We start from the raw sequence: 27,075 nt of genomic DNA, 5'->3' as shown, positions 1-27,075 counted from the left end.
GCTTGGTCACCCGCTCAGAATCCTCCATGAAATAATCATCCTTCAAAGCAAGCTTGAACTCCTCCCAATTTCTGCCACCATGTGCTGCCTGTAATCCTCTTATGCGCTCTCTTATTTCAGGAACACATACCAGCTCAAAGCTTCGAACCATATCCTCCTCAGTCACCCTGTTTAGCTCCATTTCCTTTGTGTAATTACGCAGGTACTTTGTGATGTCCTTACCATCAAATTGATCCACCTATTTCACAATTGATTGCAGTGCTTTAGTTGTGGAAATTTGCCCCCTCTCAGCAGCTTGCTGCTATTGCATATACATAGTAAACATCTGAAACATTTACATAACCCCGGGGTCAAAATGAACCCCCTGACCCTCAGGATTCTCAGCCATAGCTTCCCTGTGTATTTCACCACACTCTCACCCCAGCAATTTCACGTCGGGTTCACCAAAGCTGTCGTGACGTGGGCGGTATCGAGCTTTCTAGGTTGACAGATGAGGTCATCCTTATTGGCTAGCTCGATGTCTGGAGACTGCACTTGGAGGGGTGACCTTTTTAGAACTTCTTTAGGTTGCTGAGGAGGCGATCGATGATGTGACCACCTTTACATTTTTGTTGAGGAAGGAGGCCTTGGCGTTGGCAAAGCAAACAAGCGAGCCATCTTTGACCTAGAGGACGAGCATAGGTACTGCACAAGAGCACGAACTCCTACTTCTTTAACAATACGCCAAGCATTGCCCAAGTTGAACGTAAGGTTCCATAAAGCACCTGCTCTGCAGTTTCGTGCACATCCTCTGCCTCAAAATACGCCAGAGTTATTAAAGCTGCAACACCACCCTCCTTCCCAATTGCTATGCAGAAACTGACAAGACCAAAAGGGCTCTAGCAGCTCTCTCCTGCAGACTGTCAGATCCAGTGCTGCAACTTTGAGCAAGTGCAACCAATGCCTCTACGCCACTAGCAACTGCTATTGCCTCATGATTTCTATCGTCGTTTCACGACTGACAAATTACACAGATCACCAAGCCTCTTGTCTAACACCGTCACTATGTGACAAGGTTAACTATATTAGTGGCTCGAGTGCCCAGCCCAACGACAACATTGTTGCCATTGATATCCCCATGTGCTGTCAAGTTGGCACGAGCTCGTGCCGCCTTCCCAACTGGTCGCGTCTCCCACTATTGTGTACCTGCGGGGCGGCGGATGCCTCTTCTCGCTGTAGCTTCTCGATTGCGCACGGTGGCAGCTCGTAAAGCTTCCACGTTGCTTTCAACACTGCAGACCACGTCAATATTGTTTTTTATTTCACCTAAAAAATGGCTACCCCAAATGCCTTCATTTCACACCATATCTCAAGCTACATTGGCCACCATCACTCTTATCCTTTTCACACCATATCTCAAGCTACATTGGCCACCATCACTCTTATCCTTTTCACACCATGTCCAAGCGACCTTGGCCCCTCTTTCCTAATTGCCCATGCCTTCATACCTTCAACACAATCTACGAGTGCCCAATTATCTTAGGACCCGCACACATATCAAGCGACTGAGCAACTGATATCATCCCAGCCGACCTCCAGTAAACCTCGTTCCGGACAGGCCTGCAACAAGCTCAACACAAACCATTCCACCCTTTACATCTGGCAACGCATTCCAAAGCAAAACTCTCCACACGCCATACATCCCATATGTACACAGGCACAGGGACTTTTGCTAGTCCTTGGAATATCATGTACATTGTGGCACTTAATCCCATGCATGTGGATTTGCATTTAATGGCCTCACATGCATGGTTTCACACCATAGACGTTCCATGGCACGACAACGCGCCCGTAACTTATCGCGTGTATCAGACGCGTGTATGGAAGCATTGTCTTGTAGTGCCCTTAGGCCTCATCAGCTGTTGTGCGGGCAGGATGCTGAGCGGTTCAAAGATGCGGGCCACGTAGTCGAGTGGTGCTCCCAACATTTGTGTGGGAGTGCAGTATCATTGTATCCCAAACGTGATGCTCGGATTGTCAGGAGACTTTTTTGGCATGTGGATGGTGGCATGATTGACCGTAGAGCCTCCCATTATTGTGACATAGTACCTGGCACCTTGGGCTTACATTCCATCAGGAGCATGTGCATGGCGGCTCCCACGATTTACACAAGATGGTTTGCATGCTTCTGTGGAGCATGTATGGATGGTGATTGGTCACATTGCGCCTCGAGAGGATGGGCAGATGCATCGATACAGACATTCCTCTCCCCCGAGTATCCTTCACATCCAGTGTTGTCCGATATGAGCACACAGGTCTTGCGTTCATGGCTTGCTATGATGACCTTACAGATTTGCTACAGGAGGGTGATGTATTTACTTTTATTGCTGGTGAGGGCAATAGCGAGAGAGTAGACTACTATCTGATGAGTTGCACTAGGCCAAAGTGCATCCTTGATGAGGATACAGTGGTGGTTGATCATGGATTTTCTTTTGATGCCCATAGCATGATTGTGGCAAGCCGGTTCTAGCAGCAGATTCGACTTCATTGGGGGAGTCTTGTGTTCCAGCAGAGTGGAAGTGGGAGTTAGAGGCATTTCAATTCTCTCATCTAGTGGTTGCTACTAGGCCACAGTGCATCCTTGACCAAGATACAATGGATGATCATGGGTTTTCTTTTGACGCCCATAGCATGATTGTGGCAGGCCGATTCTACCAGCTGATTCGACTTCATCGGGGGAGTCGTGTTCCAGCCGTGGAAGTGGGAGTTAGAGGCAATTCAGTTCTCTCATCTAGTGGTTGCTACTAGGCTCGCTAAGTACACAGCTGAAAACACAGTTCTCACCCTCGTTTTTGGCTTTGAGTGGATGCCCATGAGAGCATTCTAGAGCAATTGGGAGCTAGAGAGGGTACTGCTGACTAGATCTCTATCTTGATAGTGACTAGACTTAGACTAGCTGGGTTAGCTCACTTACATTGTACTTAGATTTTATGGGAGTGACTAACCTCAGAATAGAAGGGGTAGCACATTTTCATTATACCTTGATCTTTTGAGTTAGTGGCTAAACCGAGAGTGGCTGTGTTAGCTCACATTCTAATGTACTTAAAGGATGTTTATATCATTATGAGTTTTCTCATTATTGAGGATCATTGCATTTTAGTTGATGTTCATGGTTTTTTGATTTTTTAACACTTTGGCTATCATATTGTTTGTTGAAAATCATCATTAGCATATTATTTTTTACCACTTTGGCTATCATATTATGATGGTATAGGGAAGGCCTGGATTTTCCATGGCCTCTTAAGCACGAAGACACTTGAAAAATCCACCATTGGGTGCTAATTACTAACCCAAACATGCTCTGATCATGACCAAACTTTGCAAGCATGTGGGGGTGGGTCTCCCCCTAGATGCTTACAAAGTCTGGTCCCCATCGGAGCATGTTTGGAAACGATGGTATGGGGAAGGCTCGGATTTTCCATGGCCTCTTAAGCACCAAGAGACTTGAAAAATCTGCACTCGGCGCTAATTACCAATCCAAACATGCTCCGATTGTGACCAAACTTTTTTCCCCCACATGCTTGTAAAGTTTGATTCCCATCGGAGCATGTTTGGTGGGTACGATGGTATGGGATTTTTCATGGCCTCTTAAGCACCAAGACACTTGAAAAATCAGCACTCGGCGCTAATTACTAACCCAAACATGCTCCTAATCAAACTTTGCAACAAGCATGTGGGGGTGGGCCCCCCACATGGTTGCAAAGTTTGGTCTCCATCAGAGCATGTTTGGGTACGATGGTATGGGGAAGGCCCAGATTTTTAAAGGCCTCTTAAGCACCAAGAGACTTGAAAAATCTACACTGAGAGCTAATTACTAACCCAAGCATGCTCCGATTGGCACACCCCCACATGCTTGCAAAGTTTGGTCCCCATCAGAGCATGTTTGGGTACGATGGTGTGGGGAAGACCCAGATTTTCCATGGCCTTTTAAGCACCAAGAGACTTGAAAAATCCGCACTAGGCGCTAATTACTAACCCAAACATGCTCCGATCATGACTAAACTTTGCAAGCATGTGGGGGTGGGTCCCCCCACATGCTTGCAAAGTTTGGTGCCCATTGGAGCATGTTTGGGTATACAATGGTTTGGGGAAGGCCTGGATTTTCCATGGCCTCTTAAGCAGCAAGAGACTTGAAAAATCCTCACTGGGCACTAATTACTATCCCATGCATATGGTTGTACTTTTGATTAGTATGGTTACTGCTATTGAGTTGTTTTTTAGTCATGGTTGTGGCTACTACTATTGACTTGTTTAGGACATTATATGCACTCTGGGATGATATGCCATTGTGTGTGAGTTTTTGTAGTGCGCTTTGAAATTTTAATGAAATGCGGTTTATGAAATTCTTATTGTAGTGTACTACCATGTTATGTGGAGGAAGTTGCAAGGAAGATGAGCATGGATGCATACTATGATACAATCAATACCAAAACTAACAAAGGGATAAGAGTAGGATGTCAGTTTATAGACAATCAGAGTAGAGAAGAGAAGGTGTAAAGTGTATTGAGTTTTGGGTGTTGTGTTAAGACTATGACTATTGTGCTAAGACTATGACTATTGTATGGTTTGGGTGTTGTGTTAAGACTATGACTATTGTGCTAAGACTATGACTATTGTATGGTTTGGTTTGGAAAAATTTGATAACCTCAGGTCTTCTAATCTCTTTCATGAATTTGTTTATATGGAGTAGATAAAATGTGTGCAATTAAATTTGCATGGATCCATGAGGGCACATGCATGTAGCATGAGGGCACATGTGCTATTTGGATTGTTGGAGAAGTGTGCAAATGCAATTGTGACCTTGAATTTATAATGTGTTGTGCGTGCAAAAGCAAAATCATTACTTGCAATGCTTAAGAGTAAAGATTTAGTCTCTTGGGTTGCACTAATTAATATATCAACATCAAACAATAGCATATATTATTGCATCACCCATATCATTGCAATGCATTTGCAATGACTTTTGATAATGTTAATAATACCATTACACTTGTTTATCAATCTACTATTGCTGTGACCATCAAGGCTCTATGTACCTGATAGCAAAATCACAATTTCAATCTTTTCTCCATACCCTATTCCATTGGGTCTTTATGTAAATGTATTCTATACCCATGCACATCATTAGCACATGCACATATCATATGTGGGTCTCAATTTAACCCTTTTTGTCTCCATCAATCCACTTTGGGCTCCTCTAGTCAAAAGTTTGTTCTTCGTCTTCCCCATTTTGCTTCCCTAGTTGAAATATTCCGATCTTTAACTAGTTGCATTTCCAAGACCTATAAACAGAACCCTATAGACCCTCATATTGATGTTGCCCTCTCTCTCTCATGCCCACCATGGGCCTCCAAGCCCATACATTGGTCTCTGTCATATGCCCTCTCTCTCATGCCCACCATGGGCCTCCAAGCCCATATGCCGGCGTGTGGGCTTGGAGGCCCATGGTGGGCATGAGAGAGAGGGCATATGACAGAGACCAATGTCTCTCTCATATGCCCTGGTGTATGGGCTTGGAGGCCTGTGGTGGCCTTGAGAGAGGGGATATGACTATGTCATATGCCCTCTATCTCGTTCCCTAGCAAAGCTTATGAGGAGAAAGAGTGCTGCTAGTGTCGAGGAAGAAGGATCTAATACTAAGTTGCAGCTGAGGAGGTGTGAAAGGGAGGAGCAGGTTCTGTCGGACATTGGTTGAAGAAGCAGCCCAGAAGAGAGAGAGAGAGAGAGAGAGAGAGAGAGAGAGAGAGAGAGAGGAGCCTGTGTTTTTGTTTTGTGTTTTCCTCGTTCATCTAATGTTTGTGAGAGATAGGAGAGTGAGAGAGAGAGTGAAAGACAGGGGCCGCTGGGAGAGTGTGAGCCTAAGCTAGAGAGAGAGAGAGAGAATGGTAGAGAGTGAGATATGAGAGAGAGGTTAGAGACCACGTAGAGAGAGAGAGATTAAGAGAGGGAGATGGATAATGGTAGGTAGAGAGTCAGAGATATGATATGGGGTACAGAGCGAGATTGTTAAAGAGAGGGATTAAGATAGGGATGTCTAAGAGAGATAGAGCGATAGAGTCAGAGAGATGGAGAGAAATATTGCTGGCTAAGAGAGATAGATAGATGGATAGAGATAGAGTCCCAAGATAGAGGGGCCGTTGGGAGAGTTAGAGATAGGTAGAGATGAGAGAGAGAGAGAGAGAAAAGAGATAGGTAGAGAATAGAGAGAGAGAGACAGAGAGAGCGCTAGAGTTAAATAGGTATATTTATGTGTATGTATATATATATATATACTATGTCTTATTATTTCTATATATATATATTATGCATTAAATTGTTTTTAATTAGTGATACTAGCATATATTAGTAGTGAATATATTCAATAAATGAATTATATTCATTAGTCACTATTTGAAAAGGATATATACTAGTGGCACATATATTCTGTTTTAAATGCATTCTACTCAGTACTCAATATTTGAAAAGGAAGGGCTATGCTTTTGAATTTGGCCTCCTGTGGATATATTTCCCAAAGTTTATCAATAACTGCATTTGGCAAGCAAAATGATCACTAATATTCTTTGCTTTGGCTTTGTGAAGATTCTATCCCTTTGTTTTGAATTAGAAGAGGTTTTTTTGATAGGGAGAGAGCTTCAAGAGTACTTCTCCTTGGGTAATAAGAACATATTAATGGAAAATCAAAACAATGTAGTGCCTAGAATAAAGTTCACTGATGGTGTTTATGCATTTAAACTTAGTGCATCTATGCCAACGGAATGCACTATTTCCAGTTCATCTCTTAACTGTAGTCAGTTAGTGGAGGATATTGTACATGGTGGAGAGGATGGTGGGCTTTTATTTTCATCAGTAAAAAAACCTTGTCTTTCTAGTTTGGGAACTCCATCAATGAAAAAGCTCTATCTCTCTAGTTTGGGAATACCACAGGAAATAAATTTGTTAGTATCTTATCTCCGATTAGACATTTGCCTATGATAAGAAGGAAGGGCCACTCAAGGGTGTTCCCGCACCTTACTTCAAAGGACGTCACGACATCAATAGTATAAAGATAAGGAGAGCTTGCAGATGTTTTACTTTTGTCCATTGAGTGTCATTCATTCAACTAGAGTGAAGGACTTGTGGGCCACCTGCTCTTCTTTGGAAGGTTGCTAGAGCCACATGTTTGCCTATAGAAGAGACAGCCAAACTCATAGCTGTGAGATTTATTTTGGAGGGTGTCAAACAAAGTGTCTCCACTATTCACACTACACCACGTAATGTTTGCCGAACGAGCAAAGGTGATGACCGCATTGTTAGATGGAAGGAGAAGATAAGCAAGGCAAGCCAAGATTGCATAAATAGAGCACTTATTATGGAAGGAGAAGATAAGCAAGGCAAGCCAAGATTGCATAAATAGAGCACTTATTATGGAAGGAGAGGTAGTGCGTGAGATAGTGGTCAGTCAAGCAGAGTCACTCATTTTTGGGATTACAACAATTGATTCAAAGAAATATGGACTCTCCTATGCAGTTATTATATGTGAATTTCCAAGATGCTCTTGTGTCTAGAGTTTGCTTTGAGGGATCTGAAAAAAGAGTCATATGTGCCAAAATACAAATTTGGAGATCAATCAAGCACTCTCGGGACACTGCAATATTCCTTCTACTGGTGTTATATAAAAGGAATGTATTAGGGATTTTTGGCTTTTGGTTGGATATTTTTGTCCATTGCAGATATGCAAAGCCTTCTAGATTTATGTCCATTGCAGATTATGTAATGCAGGAAATTATGTTTGCACTTTCTCGAGACAATATAATTTTCTTTTGCTAATGTCTTTAAGATGCTGCTATTTTGTCTGTGAATGAGAATTCCTTTGCAACTACAATCAGAGTTTTCGTAGGCTTATGTATGCACTTTCTTTATAAATTTAAAACTTCAAGTTATGACTATGAGTTCTAATGAAAACACATGTTTGCATGCGTCTGTCTGTTTGCGTGTATAAATGCGTCTATGCATACGTCTGTCTATTTTTTAAATTTCTCCTCGACGATCTATTTGCGCATCTATATATGCGTCTATAGGCACGTCTGTTTGCTACCTTTCAAACGCACCTTTAGATGCGGGTCTGTAGACGCGCTAATAGACGTGCAAATAGACGCGCCTGTAAGTTTTTTTTTAGTTGAGTAAACGTGTCTGTGTGCACGTCTGTAGGTGCTTTGTCTTGTTGTGTATGCCTTGATCTTTTGAGTTAGTGGCTAAACCCAGAGTAGCAAGGTAAGCTCACATTCTGATGTACTTATTTGATGTTTATATCATTAATGAGTTTTCTCATTATTGAGTATGCTTACATTTTAGTTGATGTTCTTGGTTTTTTAAAATTTTTAACACTTTGGCTATCATATTGTGTGTTGAAAATCCCCATGCAATCGTACCCAACATGCTCCGATGGGGACCAAACTTTGCAAGGGTTCATAATTAGCGCCCAGTGTGGATTGTGGATTTTTCAAGTCTCTTGGTGCTGAAGGGGCCATAGAAAATCCAGGCCTTTCCCATACCATCGTACCCAAACATGCTCCGATGGGAACCAAACTTTACAAGCATGTGGGTGAGGCCCACCCCCACATGCTTGCAAAGTTTGGTCATGATTCAAAGCATGTTTGGATTGGTAATTAGCACCCAGTGTGGAATTTTCAAGTCTCTTGGTGCTTAAGAGGCCATGGAAAATCCGGGCCTTCCCCATACCATCATACACAAACATGCTCCAATGGGGACCAAACTTTGAAAGCCTGTGGGGGAGCCCATCCCCACATGCGTGCAAAGTTTGGTCTCACAATTAGAGCATGTTTGGATTGGTAATTAGCACTCAGTGCAGATTTTTCAAGTCTCTTGGTGCTTAAGAGGCCATGAAAAATTCGATCCTTCCCCATACCATTGTACCCAAACATGCTCTAATCATGACCAAACTTTGCAAGCACGTGGGTATGGTTCCCTCCCACGTGCTTGCAAAGTTTGGTCATGATTAGAGCATGTTTGGGTTAGTAATTAGCGCCCAGTGTGAGTACTTTTCAAGTCTCTTGGTGCTTGAGGCATGGAAAATCCAGGCCTTCCCCAAACCATCGTACCCAAACATGCTCCAATGGGCACCAAACTTTGCAAGCATGGGGGGGGGCCACCTCCACATGCTTGTAAAGTTTGGTCATGATCGGAGCATGTTTGGGTTAGTAATTAGTGCCCAGTGTGGATTTTTCAAGTCTCTTGGTGCTTAAGAGGCCATGGAAAATCCGGATCTTCCCCATACCATCGTACCCAAACATGGTCCGATGGGGACCAAACTTTGCAAACATGTGGGGGGGCCGTGCACCCCACATGCTTGGAAAGTTTGGTCACAATCGGAGCATGCATGGGTTAGCAATTAGTGCCCAGTGCAGATTTATCAAGTCTCTTGGTGCTTAAGATGCCATGGAAAATCCGGGCCTTCCCCATACCATCATACCCAAACAAGCTCTGATAGACCAAACTTTTCAAGAATGTGGGGGGGAAAACTCCCACATGCTTGCAAAGTTTGGTCAGGAGCATGTTTGAGTGAGTAATTAGCACCCATTGCGAATTTTTCGAGTGTCTTGGTGCTTAAGAGGCCATGGAAAATCCGGGCCTTCCCCATACCATCGTACACAAACATGCTCCGATGGGAACCAAACTTTACAAGCATGTGGAGGGGAACCAAACTTTACAAGCATGTGGAGGGGACCCACCCCCACATGCTTAAAAAGTTTGGTCACAATCCGAGCATGTTTGGATTGGTAATTAGCACCCTTTGCAGATTTTTCAAGTCTCCTGGTGCTTAAGAGGCCATGAAAAATCTGGGCCTTCCCCATACCATCGTACCCAAACATGCTCTGATAGTGGGGACTAAACTTTGCAAGCATGTGGGGGAACCCACCCCCACATGCTTGCAAAGTTTGGTCATGATCGGAGCATGTTTTCATGGCTAATCTCAACATTTTTTGTGTCAGCCCTTCCATGGCTGGAGGCAAGTGTAGTTTGAGGAAAGGTTGGTGGAGGAGTGGGGCGAGGAGAATAATATACCATTGGAGGGTAGACTCCTTGTGGTGGGTACTGCTGATATACAAGCAGACTGGGTTGATGAATCATTATCCTCTTGCAAAGTTCCACCACCCTCAGACATCGGAGGAGTAGGACAGTGTGTTGCCACCCGCTATTTTTTTGAATATTACCTAAGGGGTCCCCTATGCAAAAAATAGTGGATTTGGGTGGTGTATCATTATCATAGCTACAAATTTAAAGTCTTGGGCCTACCAAAAGTGTAAAATACTAATTGGTATGTACAAAGGTTTGAGGCCTTAGCCTACGTCATCCCTATTGCACCACGTTCCAAAAAGTGATGTATAATACATTCACTGATATGGAGCATATGGAGGATGTAACAAGCCGCAATGAAGATGATGTCGAACATGCCAATGAAGATGTTGTGATCGATAATCAAGAAATAAGAGATGATCATGATAAATGAGGATGAGCGTGCCATTTCTCATGATCATCAGAATGACCCTACCATTGAGGATGATGGTGATGTTGATGAGGATGATCAGGACATCGATACCATTATCAATGGACAGAATATCGATAGTGGAATAAATTTAATCGTAGCCTTACAAATTGATCAAATGGATATTGATGTTGATCGTTTGGCAAGGATGGATCTTATTGAAGATGAGATCAAACCCTAACCAATCCATCACTGTATCATTCTAAATTGATGACATTTCTATTGTATATGTTGTCTTTTAATTATCATCTCATGATTTATTTTTGAATATATTTCATTGTTGTAAATGCATGTAGTGAGATTGTGTAATGATATATACTGTAATGTATAATGAGATGGTTTAAAGAAAATAGTTTTTAATTTTGTTAAGGAATTTAGTTTTTCTTAATAAAGCACGCGTGTATTGATGCGTGTATAATTGCGTGTATATACACGTGCTTATACACGCGTTTATGAAACCAGACACGCAAATTTAGATGCCAATATACACGCGATGGTAGACGCATTTCTTAAAGTTCAATACATGCGAATCTAAATGCTAATATACACGCGCCCGATACATATACATGCGCGACCATACCTGCGCCCGTAACTTATCGCGTGTATGGCAGCAGTGTCTTGTAGTGTGTGTTTAGTTCATACTACCTACTAGCATTTCTCGTAGTGCATCAAAGGACGTGAAAGATTGTATTTACAAGATGGGCGAGCTTGTGAGGTACTTTACATGATACAAAATGTGATGCGTATCAATGCTCCATGCAAGGTGTTCATATTGCTAATATGGTGTACTTTTTCATTTCTAAGTATGTGAGCTCAAAGGAAATAGATCCCACCATGCTTGAGAATGCTCGAGTTATGACAGTGGAGGTGGTTGGTTTAGTGGAGGAGACATTTCCACGTTCTATTCTCACAAGCCAACTACATCTCATAGTGAATTTGGTGGATGAGATTGCTATATGCGAAACTATACATGCACGATGGTTGTTCTTCCTCGAGCACTTCATGAAGACCTTGAAGGGTTTCGTGAGACAAAATGCAAGACCCCAAGGTAGCATGGCCGAGGGTTGGTTGATACAAGAGTCACTTGTATATATTTCTGAGTTTCTTGTTGATGTGGATAGCTCTCTCCCACGACTATAGAGAGATGATGAAGACCGAAGGATGACCTCTATTGTGCCTCAAGGGAAAGGACGCAACAAAGTAATAGACACGGAGTTGCTTAATAATATCAACCTCTATTGCTTGCTTAATAGTGATGTGATGAAAAGATGGGTGACAAGATACGAGGATGCAAAGGCAAGAAGACAAGAAGAAAGGGCCCTCTTTCATACACACCACGGATCTCGTGTGCCATACCCTTAGTATCTAAGATCACTTCCAAAGGATATTCATGTGGACTGGCTACTTGACAAAATGGAGAAAGTAGAGAAAGACGAGGGGATGCATATCACAATGGAAGAATGGGAGTATGCTAGGGGATGCATGAGCAAGATCGGTATATAGAATGTTATGTATAAGTTAGGAGCTTTCAATAATTTAGATTGCTTATTTAATTGATTTTGTCTTGGTGTAGTGCACTATGTTCAATGCTATATGGTGTCAAGGCAAGCATTTTTGAACACAACGGATTGATGATAAGAGAAACACACAAGATTGCGGCGTCATTGCTAGCTTTGAGGGAGCCAATGGAGCCATGGATGATTATTGTGGCATAATCCAAGATATTATTAAGCTTGAATTTCGGCGCTTCTTTGTGTATGTTTTGGATGTAAAGTGGTTTAAGGACGTGGTGGAAAGAGGCCCTAATGCAACAATCAAATGCCATGCAAGTGGCTTCGTAACTATATACTCCACAAAGTTTTGGCAAAGTAAGGACACACTAGTACTACCGCAACAATGTGAACAGGTACTGTACACACATATAAAAGTACTCACTTTTAAATATTTGATACCTTCGATGCAAGGAAAATAACATGATTGTATTTGTGTTTGAATTAGGCTATCTATCAACAACCAATGGTGGATAATAACAGATGGTGGCATGTCATACCTATTGTGCCACGTTCCAAAGTGGTGTATAGTACATTTACGAATATGGAGCGTATGGAGGATGATCATGGCCATGGAGGTGATGATGACCGTGATACGAGAGAGGAGGAGGATCATGAGATAGGAGATACAGATATTGAGGCCATTACTTGTGAGGACGAGCCTACCATTGGTGATGCTGATTTTGATGAGCACATGAGTAGCACAAGTAGTAGTGGGTTGAATGTATTTGTAGATCTAAACACTTGTTTGGATTTTGAAGTAGATAGTTTGGCAAGGGTTGATCTCATTGAGGATGAGATTGAACCATAGCCCATCAGTGATATTGGCTAAACTATTTTACATATTGTCTCATTCTCCTCACCTCACTTATTTTTTGTATATGTGGGTTTGCAAAAAAGCATTGATGTACATTTACCAGCCTACACCAAAATCTCTCTTTTTGTATTCTCTGTTTTGTGTCTAAATACGCGTCTAATTATCACTGTAGATGCACTAATAGATGCCCTAATACATGCGTAAATAGACGTGCTAATACACGCATAAATAGATGCGCTGTTAGACGCAATGTTAGATTTTCAGTGTAGACACCCTAATAGATGCGTCAATACACATGCAAATACACGCGACTGTTAGACGCGCCTGTAATTTCTCTATTCAAGTAACGCCTATAGACGCGCCGGCTATTTTGCGCGTCTATAGTTGCTTTGTGTTGTTGTGATAATGAAAATGAGCTACCCCAGCTAGTCTGAGGTTAGTCTCACTGCCCATAAATCTAAGTACAATGTAAGTGAGCTAACCTAGCTAGTTTGAGTCTAGTCACCTATCAAAAATGCAACCCAATCAAAATCATCAAGTCAATGTGTGCGTTGAGGCTGCTGTGCATGTCAAGGAGGCTGTGTCGGCTGCAGGGGTCATCGAATATCTGTGGGGAGGTCTGCCTCTCAAAGGCAGGATCGTGAGCTGGTGGTGCCGATGTACTTGGGAGCTCACGAGTTCCATAAGCTGCTATAGCCCTCTCCCTCTCTCTACGTCGTGCTACTACAAGACGTTTCTGTCTATAAACCCAAAATATGTAATCATCAATGGTACATGTTTGCCACTCTACGCGTGTAAGCTCCTTTGTTTGTTGTAAAGAACACACTGCTCATGAGAACCAACACTGCTGGTAATAGCACCGTCACCCGAGGTGCCACTAGGTTCACCACCACCCACACACTCATATGCTGTGATCTGGCTCTCGTGAAGGAGTCTCTGGTATGCATCAAACTCATGTGCACTCCACTCAATCTCTGGAGGCACCTCAGGCTCTTGATCTTTGTCATCATCGAGCGACGGTGTCGAGTCCAAGTCAGTAGTAGCTGAGGTAAAATCAAGAGGCCTGCTAGTCCTAACATCTACTCGAGCGAAGCCTAGGTGAAGATTGTCAATGCCCAAAACTCTGTATGTCACTAGGTCGACGCATGCGGGGCAAGAGGGACATGCTGAGAAGCGTACTAGCTCTTGGGTGATGCAAGACAAATGGAAAAAATGTCCACATCCTAGAGCATAATGTCCTCGATACAGAGAGCGCAGTAGGCATCACGGAGGAATGGTGGTGCATCCTAGAGGGAGAGGTCGTCGAAAAACCTCTGTAACAAGCCATGGATATAAAGGCAATTAGGGCACTGTCATGTTTGAGGATCTGTGGAACTCCTGAACATGTAGCATCAACTGCTGCCCTATGCTATGCAATCCGCTCCATAGTCATGTGCTGCTATGCCTCAGCTCTAGAACTCTCTATCTCAGTCCACCAAAAACCTACGCAAAAAGTAAAGCATAGAAATAATTGATTAGTATCTCTCATTAGGTATTACTTAAAGAAATTTATAACTTAGGACCTTAATTATAACTCTTTTATGTACAAGAGAAACCTACCTCTTGGGTGCGAAGAGCCTCAACTATTGACATAGGCACAAATGCTGGATATGTAGGAGCTACACGAAGGGTTGGTGGAGGCCGGCTACCCTAGTTGTGAAGACGGCCTCGGCCAGCACCACCACCAGGCCGATGGTGCCTAGTGTAATCCACCTCCTCCCTTAAGACAAACTTTGCATATAATTGCTTTGCAAAGTATATGGAAATCTGGCGGTTGTTCGACATCCTCCCATATGTGGCAACATATCGCCTATAGATATGTGCCGCCATACGAGGATGCAAACACTGCAAAATAGTAAGGGGCTTGCCCGTCTCCCAGCCTCATCCCACGGCTATTGAGTAAAAGATCTAAGTAGGCTCCATCCCTAATCAGACCAAGATCACAAACCTGACGATATGTCACGCCATGTGGCATAGGAGTAGTGCGGTGGGCTTTCCACTTCATCTACATAAACAATATCATGAAGGCTATGAAGGGATGAAAGCATCGCCTCCAAGTCTGCCACGATACGTAATGTAGATAGTGTGTCTCTAGCACTCCTACGGATAGTCGGTCTATCTCCACGGTCTATCTCCACGAGATGAGGTCCACAATAGACGAGCGACTCTCCTCCTGGCCCATAATGCTAAAACCTAAGCCTAACACAAAGGTCCAATGTGAAAGGTCCAATGCTTAGTGCTAAGTAGCACTAATGAAGCTATAAAACAATGCTATTGGGCCCACTAATGCTAATCCAAATCAAGAGAGTAAGGAGAGTGAAAACGACTTCTAACAATGAGGCAAAAAAAACTTTTCCGGTTTTATAACCTCGAATGAGGTTCGATGGCATCATGCACTTTAGGGTTTGCAAGATGTACACTTTGGATTTTAGGGTTAGTGAGATAAAAACAGCCAAGATACGCACTTAATTTTAGGGTTGGTGAAGGATCAATGGCTAAGATTTGAATTTAGTATCTCTTTTGAGGTACATGGATGGCTTAGATTTTAAGTCATTACCACGATCGAGGTATGTTTGACGGTTGAGATTCATTTAATACCTCAATCGAGATATTTAAACGGCTAGGATCGCATCTTCAAATGTGCGTGAATGGATGGGTCGGATTTTGTAGATGAACCTCGTTTGAGGTTTTTAAATAGTCTTGATTTCATCACCTCGAACGAGATATGTGGATGGATGAGATTACATCTCTATACCTCGAACAAGGTATTTCAATGGTCAAGATTTTATTTCAATATCTCGTTCTTCAAGATATGTGGATGGTGGAGATGGGCTGGTCAAATATGCTGAATGTACATTTGAGTGGTGTGTCTAGGGGGATACACTGTGGCATTGATGTGGATCCGAGTGGCATGAATATCTCGATCGAGATAGTGTGGTGGCGGCGACGTGTACTGGTGACATGGATGATGAATGGAAACCCGAACCTGCTAGCGTGGCATTAGTTGGTATCTCGTTCGAGATATGTTGCTTTAGGCTTGGGAGGCATGTGTCGTGTTTTAATTGATGGTGATATCACGATCGAGGTACTCCGCCCGAGATGTGTGGATATCCCAATTTTAGAGAGAGTGAACAAAAGTGAGTACCCTCATCTTGCAACCACCCTTTTGATTGACTATATTTGTTCACCAATTTATTGACACTTTTGAATGCTAGACTAAAGCCAAAATGTAAAATATATTTAATAACTAAAAATGAGTTTATAGCTCCCATGGCATGTTGTTGTATACATATTCAAAGACCTCGAGCAAGATCATATACAATCCCCTGGCACCTTGAATAGGTGTCGTAGATATTTTAATACATCTAACAAGATGGAATTATATGTAGACCATAGGCTTTCTACTCAACATCTTGTAATAGGATTCATCTAGCTTCTTATAAAAGAGTCCCTTCAAAATGTAGTACCCTGCATCAATTTCATTACCCTAACTATCCTCCTCATCTACTTTGAGTTTCTCCTTGGTACTTGTGCACTTGATCAAGTAGAAATCCACTCCTTCTTCATTGCCCTCCTCAACATTGACAGCAAAGTTATCTCCTACTTGGAGTACTTCGCTTAGTGCTTCCTAATGCCCTTCATATGTAGGCTCATCAAATTCTTTATCAGTGTTTTCACTGTTAGTTTGAGTTATCTTATGGTAGCTCCAACTTGTCACATAGGTTTTGTGACTGCATCTTCTCCATTGATCGTGCATACATGCACTACAGTAACAAGACAGTTGTCTATATGAAAGTGTAGAGCCATCTTGTTTTGAGTAGCCAAGAATATAATGCAATGAGCGTGCCTTAGGGAAAGCTTGACAATCCCATCAAATCTCTTGATTCACATCTCTCACCTTGACCTCCCAAAATATAGGCTCTACGTGTCTATTCTTGGAAAGGTAGTGTGTAATGGATCCATTGGATAAGTGTTGAGACAAAGGAAATGCATGGCATTTCGTGCACATTTTAACTCAACTCCACTGTCCTTCAATTTCTCCTGCACATTTTAACTCAACTCCATTGTCCTTCAATTTCTCGTGTGTTAAAGCCTTCTTCACAACTGCACCTGCCCCATCATGTTGTCCCTTACCATGACCACTACCAAAAAAGTTCCATACCATTATTTTTCTTGTAAACCCAGCATATATATCTCCCAACAAGATAGAAGGGCCTCTTTGCCTTGAATTGATATGCATCCCCATCAGACCAAACCCAATGTTGGTTGACATCCAAGTCTTTGTCCTTCAACCATTGTCAATGAAACATGAAGCAATGTTGTACAAACAGAGTGTCATGCTTTTTATCGCTAGAAATGAAGAAGTGTATAGTCTTTCTCACCTCACCTCCAACACGATAGTAGGTAATGTGAAAAAAATTGCTAACTTGATTGGAGTACCAATGCATGGATTGGATTTCATTTTGTTCCTTGAAAGAGTAATTATCAACGAAGTCCACGAATCAAACAACTACATCATCTAGAAAATGCATAATGCACTCCTTGAACTGTTCAGCCTGCCCATCGATACATGGTCATGTTTGATGAACTTTTGAAGGTAGCTCTTAAACAACTACAATAGATCAATGAAACTCATCTCCTTTCATATAAGGTCCTTTCTTTTTTCTTCTTTTCACCTTCAGAAGTGCATGTTTCCACATCCTCAAATACTTGCACTATTATGGTTTTTGCATCTTGAAACAACTCGCGTGGGAAACATTTTAGTTGCTGTGCTCCACACTTCATACATTCACCCATGAGACATTTTATTGCATGGTAAGTAGGCCCATCTTTCCTAGGGTGCACAAGACATAATCTATAACCTTTGAAATGATCTTCAGAGTGTGTTTAGATGCAGACCATTGACATGGTAGTGATGAGTCCATGCACACCGTGCATGTACATTTGCACAACCCACCATGTATTCTGAAGGCCTAACTATGCATATGATTGACAGCATCCTTCAAAAATGAAATTTGCACATGGTAGATACAACAACATGATAACCTATCCTTGAGTTTTCGGACAAAGTATGGCTTCGCTAACTCAAAAGCAAGAAGCCAAATTGTGACATTGGGAAAAGCATTCGTGAAACGTTGTAAGAGATCAGTCTGTAATGGAGAACATAGAAAGCATGTAAGCCACCTATAAACATATTAATAACTATTAAGCCACCTACACACCTGTTGAGATTCAAGCTCGATGTCAGTGTGATCCAGCTATGCTATGTGCTGGCATGTTAGGTAGGAACATGTGTGAGACATAAATGACTGCGTGTCCAGCTGGTCATAGTGTGTGGACATTAGCTAGGGTTAGATGTGTGTGGACACAACTCATAGTGTTGTGTGTATTATGGATTATGGCATTATGCTTTGTGTGAGAGTGGATATGGCTTCCCTCTATGGTTAGGGTTTGCAATATACATTAGGGTTTGCTCCTGTGTGTGTCTCCTCCCTCTCTACCGTTCTTTCAACATGGTATCAGAGCCTTGTGCTGTTTATTAGGGTTTATGAGTGAGTGAGAGAAGAGGGAGAAGAAGCTGTGAAGCTAGCCATTAGAGCTGTGAAGCTTGGAGCACACCGATTACTATCAGATCTGAGAGCTTGGCCTATCGGGTAAGGTCTTCTAAACATCCTTGAGCGGATTGCAGGTGATACAGGCAAAAACAAAGCAATTTAGAGCAACTCAAATTTTTGGTTTTTGGAAGATTTCCATTAAAGCTTGAAAGCATTGATGTATGGTGGAAATACATGTAAATCTGGCAAAAGACATATGTATCTGACAAGGAGAGATGTATTGGCAACTCCTATGCAAGCCCTATACTGATTTTGGAGCAATTTGAATGCATTTGAATGAGTGGAATTTACTGGTTTTTGAGCTCTCACAAAACAGAGAAAAGGAGGTGAAGATTTGATGCATTTGGAGCGTGTTTTTAGCAAAAATTCAAGCATTGACTGGTTGCACACATACCCAAGTGTGTTGGGGACTTGAATACATCATCAATTAGTATTATAATCATCCACAAATCCCTGTAGAGCAGGCGGCGCAGCTCTAACAGAGAAACAAGGCAGAAAATTGATCATTTTGAAGCGAGGAGGTCGATTAATACTTGGTTGGTTGATAACTTCCACAATTGCTTTAGCAATTGGTTGCTATACACATTGGAGAAGAGGGCTACATGGTTGGTTTGATCAATTATGCCTAATTGAGCTGGGAATGAGCTGATTAAATAGGCTGTCCACCACTGGTTGCAGAGAAATAGGGTCATTTTAACTGAGCAATTAATCTTTGGTCTTAAACAGTTGGACAAATTCCTCTTACATGGAGTTGGTAGACATCATTGCTAAGCTAATGAATGCCTGGTTGCTCAATTTAGACAAATATTGAAGAAATTAGAGCTATTTTACTACTGGTTTTTCTAGTTTTTCTGGTTTTTCCCAAAACAGTGAAAGGGGTTTTCAAAAATTGATATGTACACATGTCAGATGGTGTTGATATTCAACATTGAGGTTGTTTAGGTGTCAATACAAGTTTTACATACTTGATTGCACCACTACATTGTGATTTGGAGCCGTGGAAAGTGCATCAATGCAAGGTATCTCGGACTGCGTGAGTCAGTTCATCTTGGATGCATACAAGTTGATTTTCTACATCAAATTTGAAGATTGGTGCTTACTTTGGAGTACCTGGAACACTCATTGGAGTGTGGTTGAGCTAAGGAAGGCTTGGTTACAGATTTGGAAGTGTACGCAAGGTGTTTTTGCATTGAGCAAACATGTCGGATAATCCAGTTTAGATTGTTGGTGAAAAGCTGGATAGGAAGAACTTCCAAGCATGGAAGTACAGGATAAAAAGTTTCTTGAAAGGAAAAGGATTTTGGAATCTCATTACAGGTGCTGAGCCAAAGCCTGAGCTACCACGACAACCTACACAGCAGTAGGTTATTGCTCATAAGCAATGGTCAGAAAGAGCATTCAAAGTGCTGCATTATCAGTCTATATGTATTTCTGATGCTATGCTCATACACATACAAGATGCTGAGAATCCCAAAGATGCATGGGATACTTTGGTAAATATGTTTGATACAGACACGAGTGCTCGCAAGTCTCAATTGCGACAGCAGATACATAATGTGAAGCGGAATAAAAGGAGCATCCATGACTATGTGCAAGAAATAAAGAAGTTTGCAGATGCATTGGCCACAATAAATGCCCCCATGCTTGATAATGATTTGGTGGATATTACCTTGCGTGGCCTTGGCAAGGAATATAAATCTTTTGATACATCTATCTGAGTGAGGAGTACAGGTTTACCAGATTTTGATGAGTTGGTTTCACTCTTGCTGGTTGAGGAAATCAAACTCAGTGATTCAATTCTGGATGCATCTACTAGCCATGATGATAATGGCAGGAATCAGGCTTTCTATTCGCAGAGAGGTTTTAGAGGCAGGGGGAGATTCGCATCACGTGGCCGTGGTGGTAATGGTCGTGGATGGCAGGATAGGTCACCACAACAGAATTTTCAGCCTTCATATGGTGCTCGAGGTGGTCGTGGATATACACCTCAAAGAGGTAGAGGTAACCCCCGTGGTAGAGGACGTTTGGCAAGGCCAACAAACATCTATGCAAGATGTGGTCACCACAACAGAATTTTCAGCCTTCATATGGTGCTCGAGGTGGTCATGGATATACACCTCAAAGAGGTAGAGGTAACCCCCGTGGTAGAGGACGTTTGGCAAGGCCAACAAACATCTATGCAAGATGTGTAATGCCATTATTGTGCGAAATATGGTCATATGGCGAGAGATTGTTTCCGCAAATAGAATGATTTGAGAGGGGGTAGAGCACAACGTGGTGGTCATTATGGTGGAAATTATGCATAACATGGTGGTGGAAATTATGCATCAAGCAGTAATGATGGCACTGCAAATCATTTGTTTGCCATGAAACATGTTGTGGGATCGATGATGACAAAATGTTGAGAATGATGATACTTGGTATATGGACTCTGGAGCATCAAACCATATGACGTGTCATCATGAATGGTTTGAGCATATGAAGCCTATGGATGTGAAAGGCTATGTGGAAACATGAGATGATACTCAGCATGCCATTACACATGTTGGAAGTGTACCATTGGTTATGCACAATGGTCAAACAAAATCTATGTCTGATGTATTGTACGTGCCTTCTATCACAAAGAGCTTGGCCTCAGTTGGTCAAATGGTGGAACAGGGATTACAGGTTCGTTTCAACGAGCATGGTTGCTTCGTTGAGGATTTCAAACATGGATGTAGAGTCATTGCTAAAGGCAAGAAAGAAGGCAGATTGTTTAAGCTGGATGCTGGAATTCCTGAGTTAAAATCAACCATGTTCTCTAAAAGCAGGAATGTGGTATAGGACATTTATATGTGGCATAAGAGGATTGGACATGTCAATATACAAAGATTAAAGAACATGTAAACAAGAGGCATTGTCAGTGGGCTGCCTAGATTCAAATGTGATGGGAATATGCATGTTTGTGAAGCCTGTCAGTTTGGAAAGCAGGTTAGGTTGAGGTTTCCTAGAGAAGGAAATATGAGTAGCAGGCCACTTGAGATAGTACACAGTGACGTATGGGGTCCTACACAAAACCTATCTATCAAAGGCAGTTTATACTATGTGACATTCATAGATGATTTCAGCAGGATGACATGGATATACTTTCTGAGAGAGAAGAGTGAAGGGTTGGAAAAGTTCATGGATTTCAAAGCTTTTGCAGAAAAGCAATATGGCTGTTGGATTAAATGTTTGAGGACAGATGGAGGTGGTCAATACACCTCAAAAGCTTTTGAGCATTTCTTGAGAAAGCATGGTATAAGAAGATAGTTGACTTGCAGGTATACATCTCAGCACAATGGTGTGGTTGAGAGAAAGAATAGAGTGATATGTGAAGTGGCTAGGGCGGGGCAGAAGCATGTGCTACTGTAGTGTATATACTGAACAAAACACCTACAGCAGCCATTCATGGAAGTATGCCAGAGATGCGGCTTATAGGTTATAGGCCAGACATTGGACACCTCAAAGTTTTTGGATGCATAGCTTATGTACATGTGCCTGATGAAAGAAGAAGGAAGTTGGATCCTAAGGCAGAGAAATGTGTATTTGTTGGATATGCACAGGATTGAAAGGCATACAAATGTCATCTCACGAGATGTGGTGTTTGATGAGCTTGCTAGTTGGTACAAAGCAAAAGATGAGGGTGTCATTGAGTCACTTGAAGCTGATGTGCATGTGAACTTGCCACACAAGCAAGTTCTAGTTCTATTACTATGTTTGGGCCAGCAGCAGAAGCTGAGAGTAGTTCTATACGTCCATGGTCAGGACGTTTGAGGCATGAGAGTGTGAGCACTGGGAGTAGTGCTATGGACAAAGGAAAGAAGAAGGTCGAAGGAATTGGAATCACAGGTTATGAGTCATCTAGTTCAGAGAGTTTGGATGAGGAGCTTGGCATACCTGTTTTACGCACACCTGGTGCTAGGCAGGATAGATATGTGCCACCACATGCTAGAGTGACAGGTGTTCAGAGTGATCCGCATGCATTGCGGAGATCCCAGAGAGTGAGATATCCCGTTGACAGGTTGACATATCGAGATTTTCCTATGCACTATGCATATATGACATCTATGGTGAAGCATGTGGAACCTACATGCTATACAGAGGCTATTGGAGAGCATGTCTGGGAGAAAGCAATGGATGTTGAGATGGACGCATTGGTTCATAATGATACATAGGATTTGGTTGCATTACCAAATGACAAGAATGTTATTGGCTGTAAATGGGTTTACAAAGTGAAGTGCAAATCTGATGGTTCCATTGAGAGACATAAAGCAAGATTGGTAGCAAAGGGTTATGCACAAACCCAAGGTCTGGACTATGATGAAACTTTTAGTCCAGTGGCAAAGATGGGGACAGTAAGAGCAGTCATTGCTATGGCTACAGCTAATGGCCGGGAAATGCATCAAATGGATGTCAAGAATGCATTTCTAAATGGAGATCTACAAGAGGAAGTGTATATGGCACAGCCAGAAGGGTATGTACACCCAAGTATCCCACTCACGTATCCAAATTGAAAAAGGCATTGTATGGTCTGAAGCAAGCACCTCGTGCTTGGAGTGATAAGATGAGCAGATATCTTATCTCACTTGGTTTTTAGATTTCTACAGCAGATTCTTCACTCTATGTGAAGAAGACAGCGCATGGGATTGTTTTACTCATCATCTATGTGGATGACTTGATTATCACAGGTGATCATGGTGCAGATGTGATGCATGTCAAGAAAGCATTGAGTGGGCAATTTGACATGAAAAACCTTGGTGAGTTGAGATACTTTCTTGGAATTGAAGTGGTCAAAGATCATGCAGGTACATGGTTAGTACAGCGCCAATATGCATTGGATATTTTGGCAAAATATGGCATGACAGGGTGTAAGCCTATGAGTACACCTTTGGAGCAAAATGTGAAGTTGCGGGCTGATTATGGCGAGGAATTGGATGATCCATCTATGTACAGGAAGATGGTTGGTAGTTTCATTTACATGACTATCACACGCCCGGATTTGAGTTATGCTATGGGGCTAGTAAGCCAGTTTATGCAGAGCCCTAGAAAGCCTCATTTGGATGCAGTGAGATGCATTATGAGATATGTTAAGACCACTGCACATTATGGTCTACTTTATGAGAGTGGTAAAAGCTTGGATATACATGGCTACACAAATGCTGATTGGGCAGGTAGGTCATATGACAGGAGGTCTACTAGTGGTTATGCTTTTACACTTGGAAGTGCTGTGGTGAGTTGGAGTAGCAAGAAGCAACCTACAGTTGCTTTATCTAGTACAGAGGCTGAATACAGGGGTGCAGCCATTGCTACTTGTGAGGCAGTTTGGTTAAAGAATCTCTTGACAGATTTGTGTGAGCCTATTGATGGCAAAGTTGTCATTCATTGTGACAACTTGAGCAGTATACAGTTGGCAAAGAATCCAGTGTTTCATGCGAGGACCAAACACATAGAGGTCCATTATCACTTTGTCAGAGAGAAGGTGCTAGATGGAACAGTTGATCTACAGTATGTGAAGATTGATGAGCAGGTGGCAGATATCTTTACAAAGCCACTTAGCAGGGAGAAGTTTGAGTACTTCCGTACTATGTTGGGAGTACATGGTATGAGCTTGAGGGGGAGTGTTGAGAGCCTTGATATCCCAAGCTCATCTACATCTTCATCGGCAGTACATCATGAGCTTGAGAGGGGCTGTTGAGATTCAAGCTCGATGTCAGTGTGAGCCAGCTATGCTATGTGCTGGCATGTTAGGTAGGAACATGTGAGAGACATAAATGACCGCGTGTCCAGCTGGTCATAGTGTGTGGACATTAGCTAGGGTTAGATGTGTGTGGACACAACTCATAGTGTTGTGTGTATTATGGATTATGGCATTATTCGATGTGTGAGAGTGGAGATGGCTTCCCTCTATGGTTAGGGTTTGCAATATACATTAGGGTTTGCTCCTATGTGTGTGTCTCCTCCCCCTCTACCTGTTGAGAGCCTTGATATCCCAAGCTCATCTACATCTTCATCGGTAGTACATCATGAGCTTGAGAGGGGCTCATGAGATTCAAGCTCGATGTCAGTGTGAGCCAGCTATGCTATGTGCTGGCATGTTAGGTAGGAACATGTGTGAGACATAAATGACCGCATGTCCAGCTAGTCATAGTGTGTGGACATTAGCTAGGGTTAGATGTGTGTGGACACAACTCATAGTGTTGTGTGTATTATGGATTATGGCATTATGCTTTGTGTGAGAGTGGAGATTTTCCCTCTATGGTTAGGGTTTGCAATATACATTAGGGTTTGCTCCTCTGTGTGTGTGTCTCCTCCCCCTCTATCGTTCTTTCAACAACACTGCTATTTACAACTATAAGGTAGCTATTATAAAGTTATTAGACATCTATTAAATTGCTACTAGAATCTTGTCTATCAATAAGCTAGCAGACAATTATTGGGTGGTAGACAATCATTAGACAACTATTAGTAAGCTATTAGGAGGCTGTCTCTACTAGCTTTTAGGTAGCTAATAGCTGTCTATAGCTATTAACAGTTAGTAGTCAGATATAAGATAGATATCTATTAGATATAATTCTATGAGGTAGCTATCAATAGCTACTATTAGGTAGCTATAAAATAACTATTTTATAAATTCTATTAGGTAGCTATAAAATAGCTAATAAATAGCTATAAGGTAGCTATTACACAATTATTAGATAGCTATTAAATTACTATTATAATGTTGTTTAATAGTTAGATATCAAATGAGCTAGCAGATAGGTATTGGGTGGCCTATTAAACAGTCATTGGAGAAAACTATGAGTAAGCTATCATGAGGCTGTGTCTACTAGCTTTTAGGTACCTAATAGCTATCTACAACTATTAGCAATGACCAACTAGTAGTCAGATATAAGATAAATAGCTATTAGATATAATTCTATTAGGTAGCTATCAACAACTACTATTAGTTAGCTATTAGGTAGATAGCAACATCTATCAAAACTAGACGATAAACAACTATTTGATATCATTCTATGAGACATCGAGCTATTAGTAAGCTATTATAGTACTATTACACAACTATTAGATATATAGAGCTGTTAGCTACTATTAAAGGCATATCTATTAATTAGTTACACAACATCTAATATATAGCTACTAGCTATATACATGTGTTGGATAGCTATCAGGTAGAAATTAAGTGCACAACTATAATTGAACTAAGGTTGCTATTATATTCATATCTACTAGTTAAAATAGCTAGTTATTTATTAGATATCTAAAAAGTATACATAAATTAAACAACTATTACATATATATTAGGTGAACATGTATTAATCAAGTCTTAGTTAGCTGCACACTCTAAGTGTTAAGTAGGTACTATCTATCTATTAACTAGCATAGCATGTTACCTATTAGGCTTCAGATATATACAACTATGAGAAAGCTATTAGGTAAATAATAGATGCACATTAATTAAACAACTATTAGCCATACCTTTGATACATCTAGTAGACGAATTGGGTGCTCGATGTAGTTCTTTCGACCAATTCTTTCTCGACATATGTCCTTTTTGTTAGGGGACACACGAGTCTTGGTTGTCCAAAAATTGACAACCACCTCTTTTACCTCATCAGGTATGCGGCTTCTTGGTTGTTTCCTATGACATGTGGAGAAATACAACATGGAGTTGTCATTTTGAAGTTCCAGTCGAGATTTTGCCACATATATAAAAGTTCCTTCTATCAACGGATAATAGCTTAGAGACATCAGTGAGTTTGAGGCCAGTTGACTCCTCTGATTCTTTTGAGTTTAAGAGCATCATCATGGCAGACCTTTTGAGGCATTAGGAAGTGAATGGGGTCTTCTTGGGCCCTTTAATTTGCCCAAGCCTAATCAAGGTGATTAAGGAACAGCCAAATGGGGGGTTGCCATGTGGACTGAAATGTTGGGTTTGTAAGAGAGGTGTAAGAGTGGTCAAAGGGTGCACTTTTTCCCCCAAAAAGGGGGGAGGCAATTTTACAATTTTCGGACCTCCATAACTTCTACATACAAGCTCCGATTTAAGCGAAGATTATAGATCCGTGATCTACGCATCAAGAGCTTTCCATAGATATGTTACATGATATGGTTTTGTCCGCTAGATTTTAAATTCCATTTTCCCCCCAAAATTCAAATTCGAATAAAGTAGCCGTTTTGAAGCTTCTAATTAGAAAACGTTTCTTCTTAAGAGAAAAGGTTTGACCCCTTAAATTGCCAAATAAAAGGGCCCAAGAAGCCTTCCATTGAGGTCCTAATGAATAATTCATCCACATACCGTGACCTCTTCAAACTTCGGAGCATGTTGAAAATATTTGCTATGAGCATTGTTTGCACATCGTTGTAGTGCCTTGGAACTGTGTTTTGCAAATCTTTTAATGAAGGATGAAGGATTAGATGATTGAAGATATCTTTCTTAGCGGCCATGTCCAT

General features: G+C 41.7%; 1 pseudogene; it reads right to left on the bottom strand.

Annotated features, from left to right (window-relative positions):
- Positions 1 to 562: 562 nt before the first annotated feature.
- LOC147639131 (uncharacterized) lies at positions 563 to 27,075 on the bottom strand (annotated as a pseudogene).

Source organism: Cibotium barometz, chromosome 4 (assembly GCF_041138505.1).
Source record: "Cibotium barometz isolate CiBa-2024 chromosome 4, ASM4113850v1, whole genome shotgun sequence".
Classification (NCBI taxonomy): domain Eukaryota; kingdom Viridiplantae; phylum Streptophyta; class Polypodiopsida; order Cyatheales; family Cibotiaceae; genus Cibotium; species Cibotium barometz.
The sequence above is the reverse complement of the archived record's forward strand: the minus strand, read 5'-3'. Positions and strand labels throughout refer to the sequence as shown.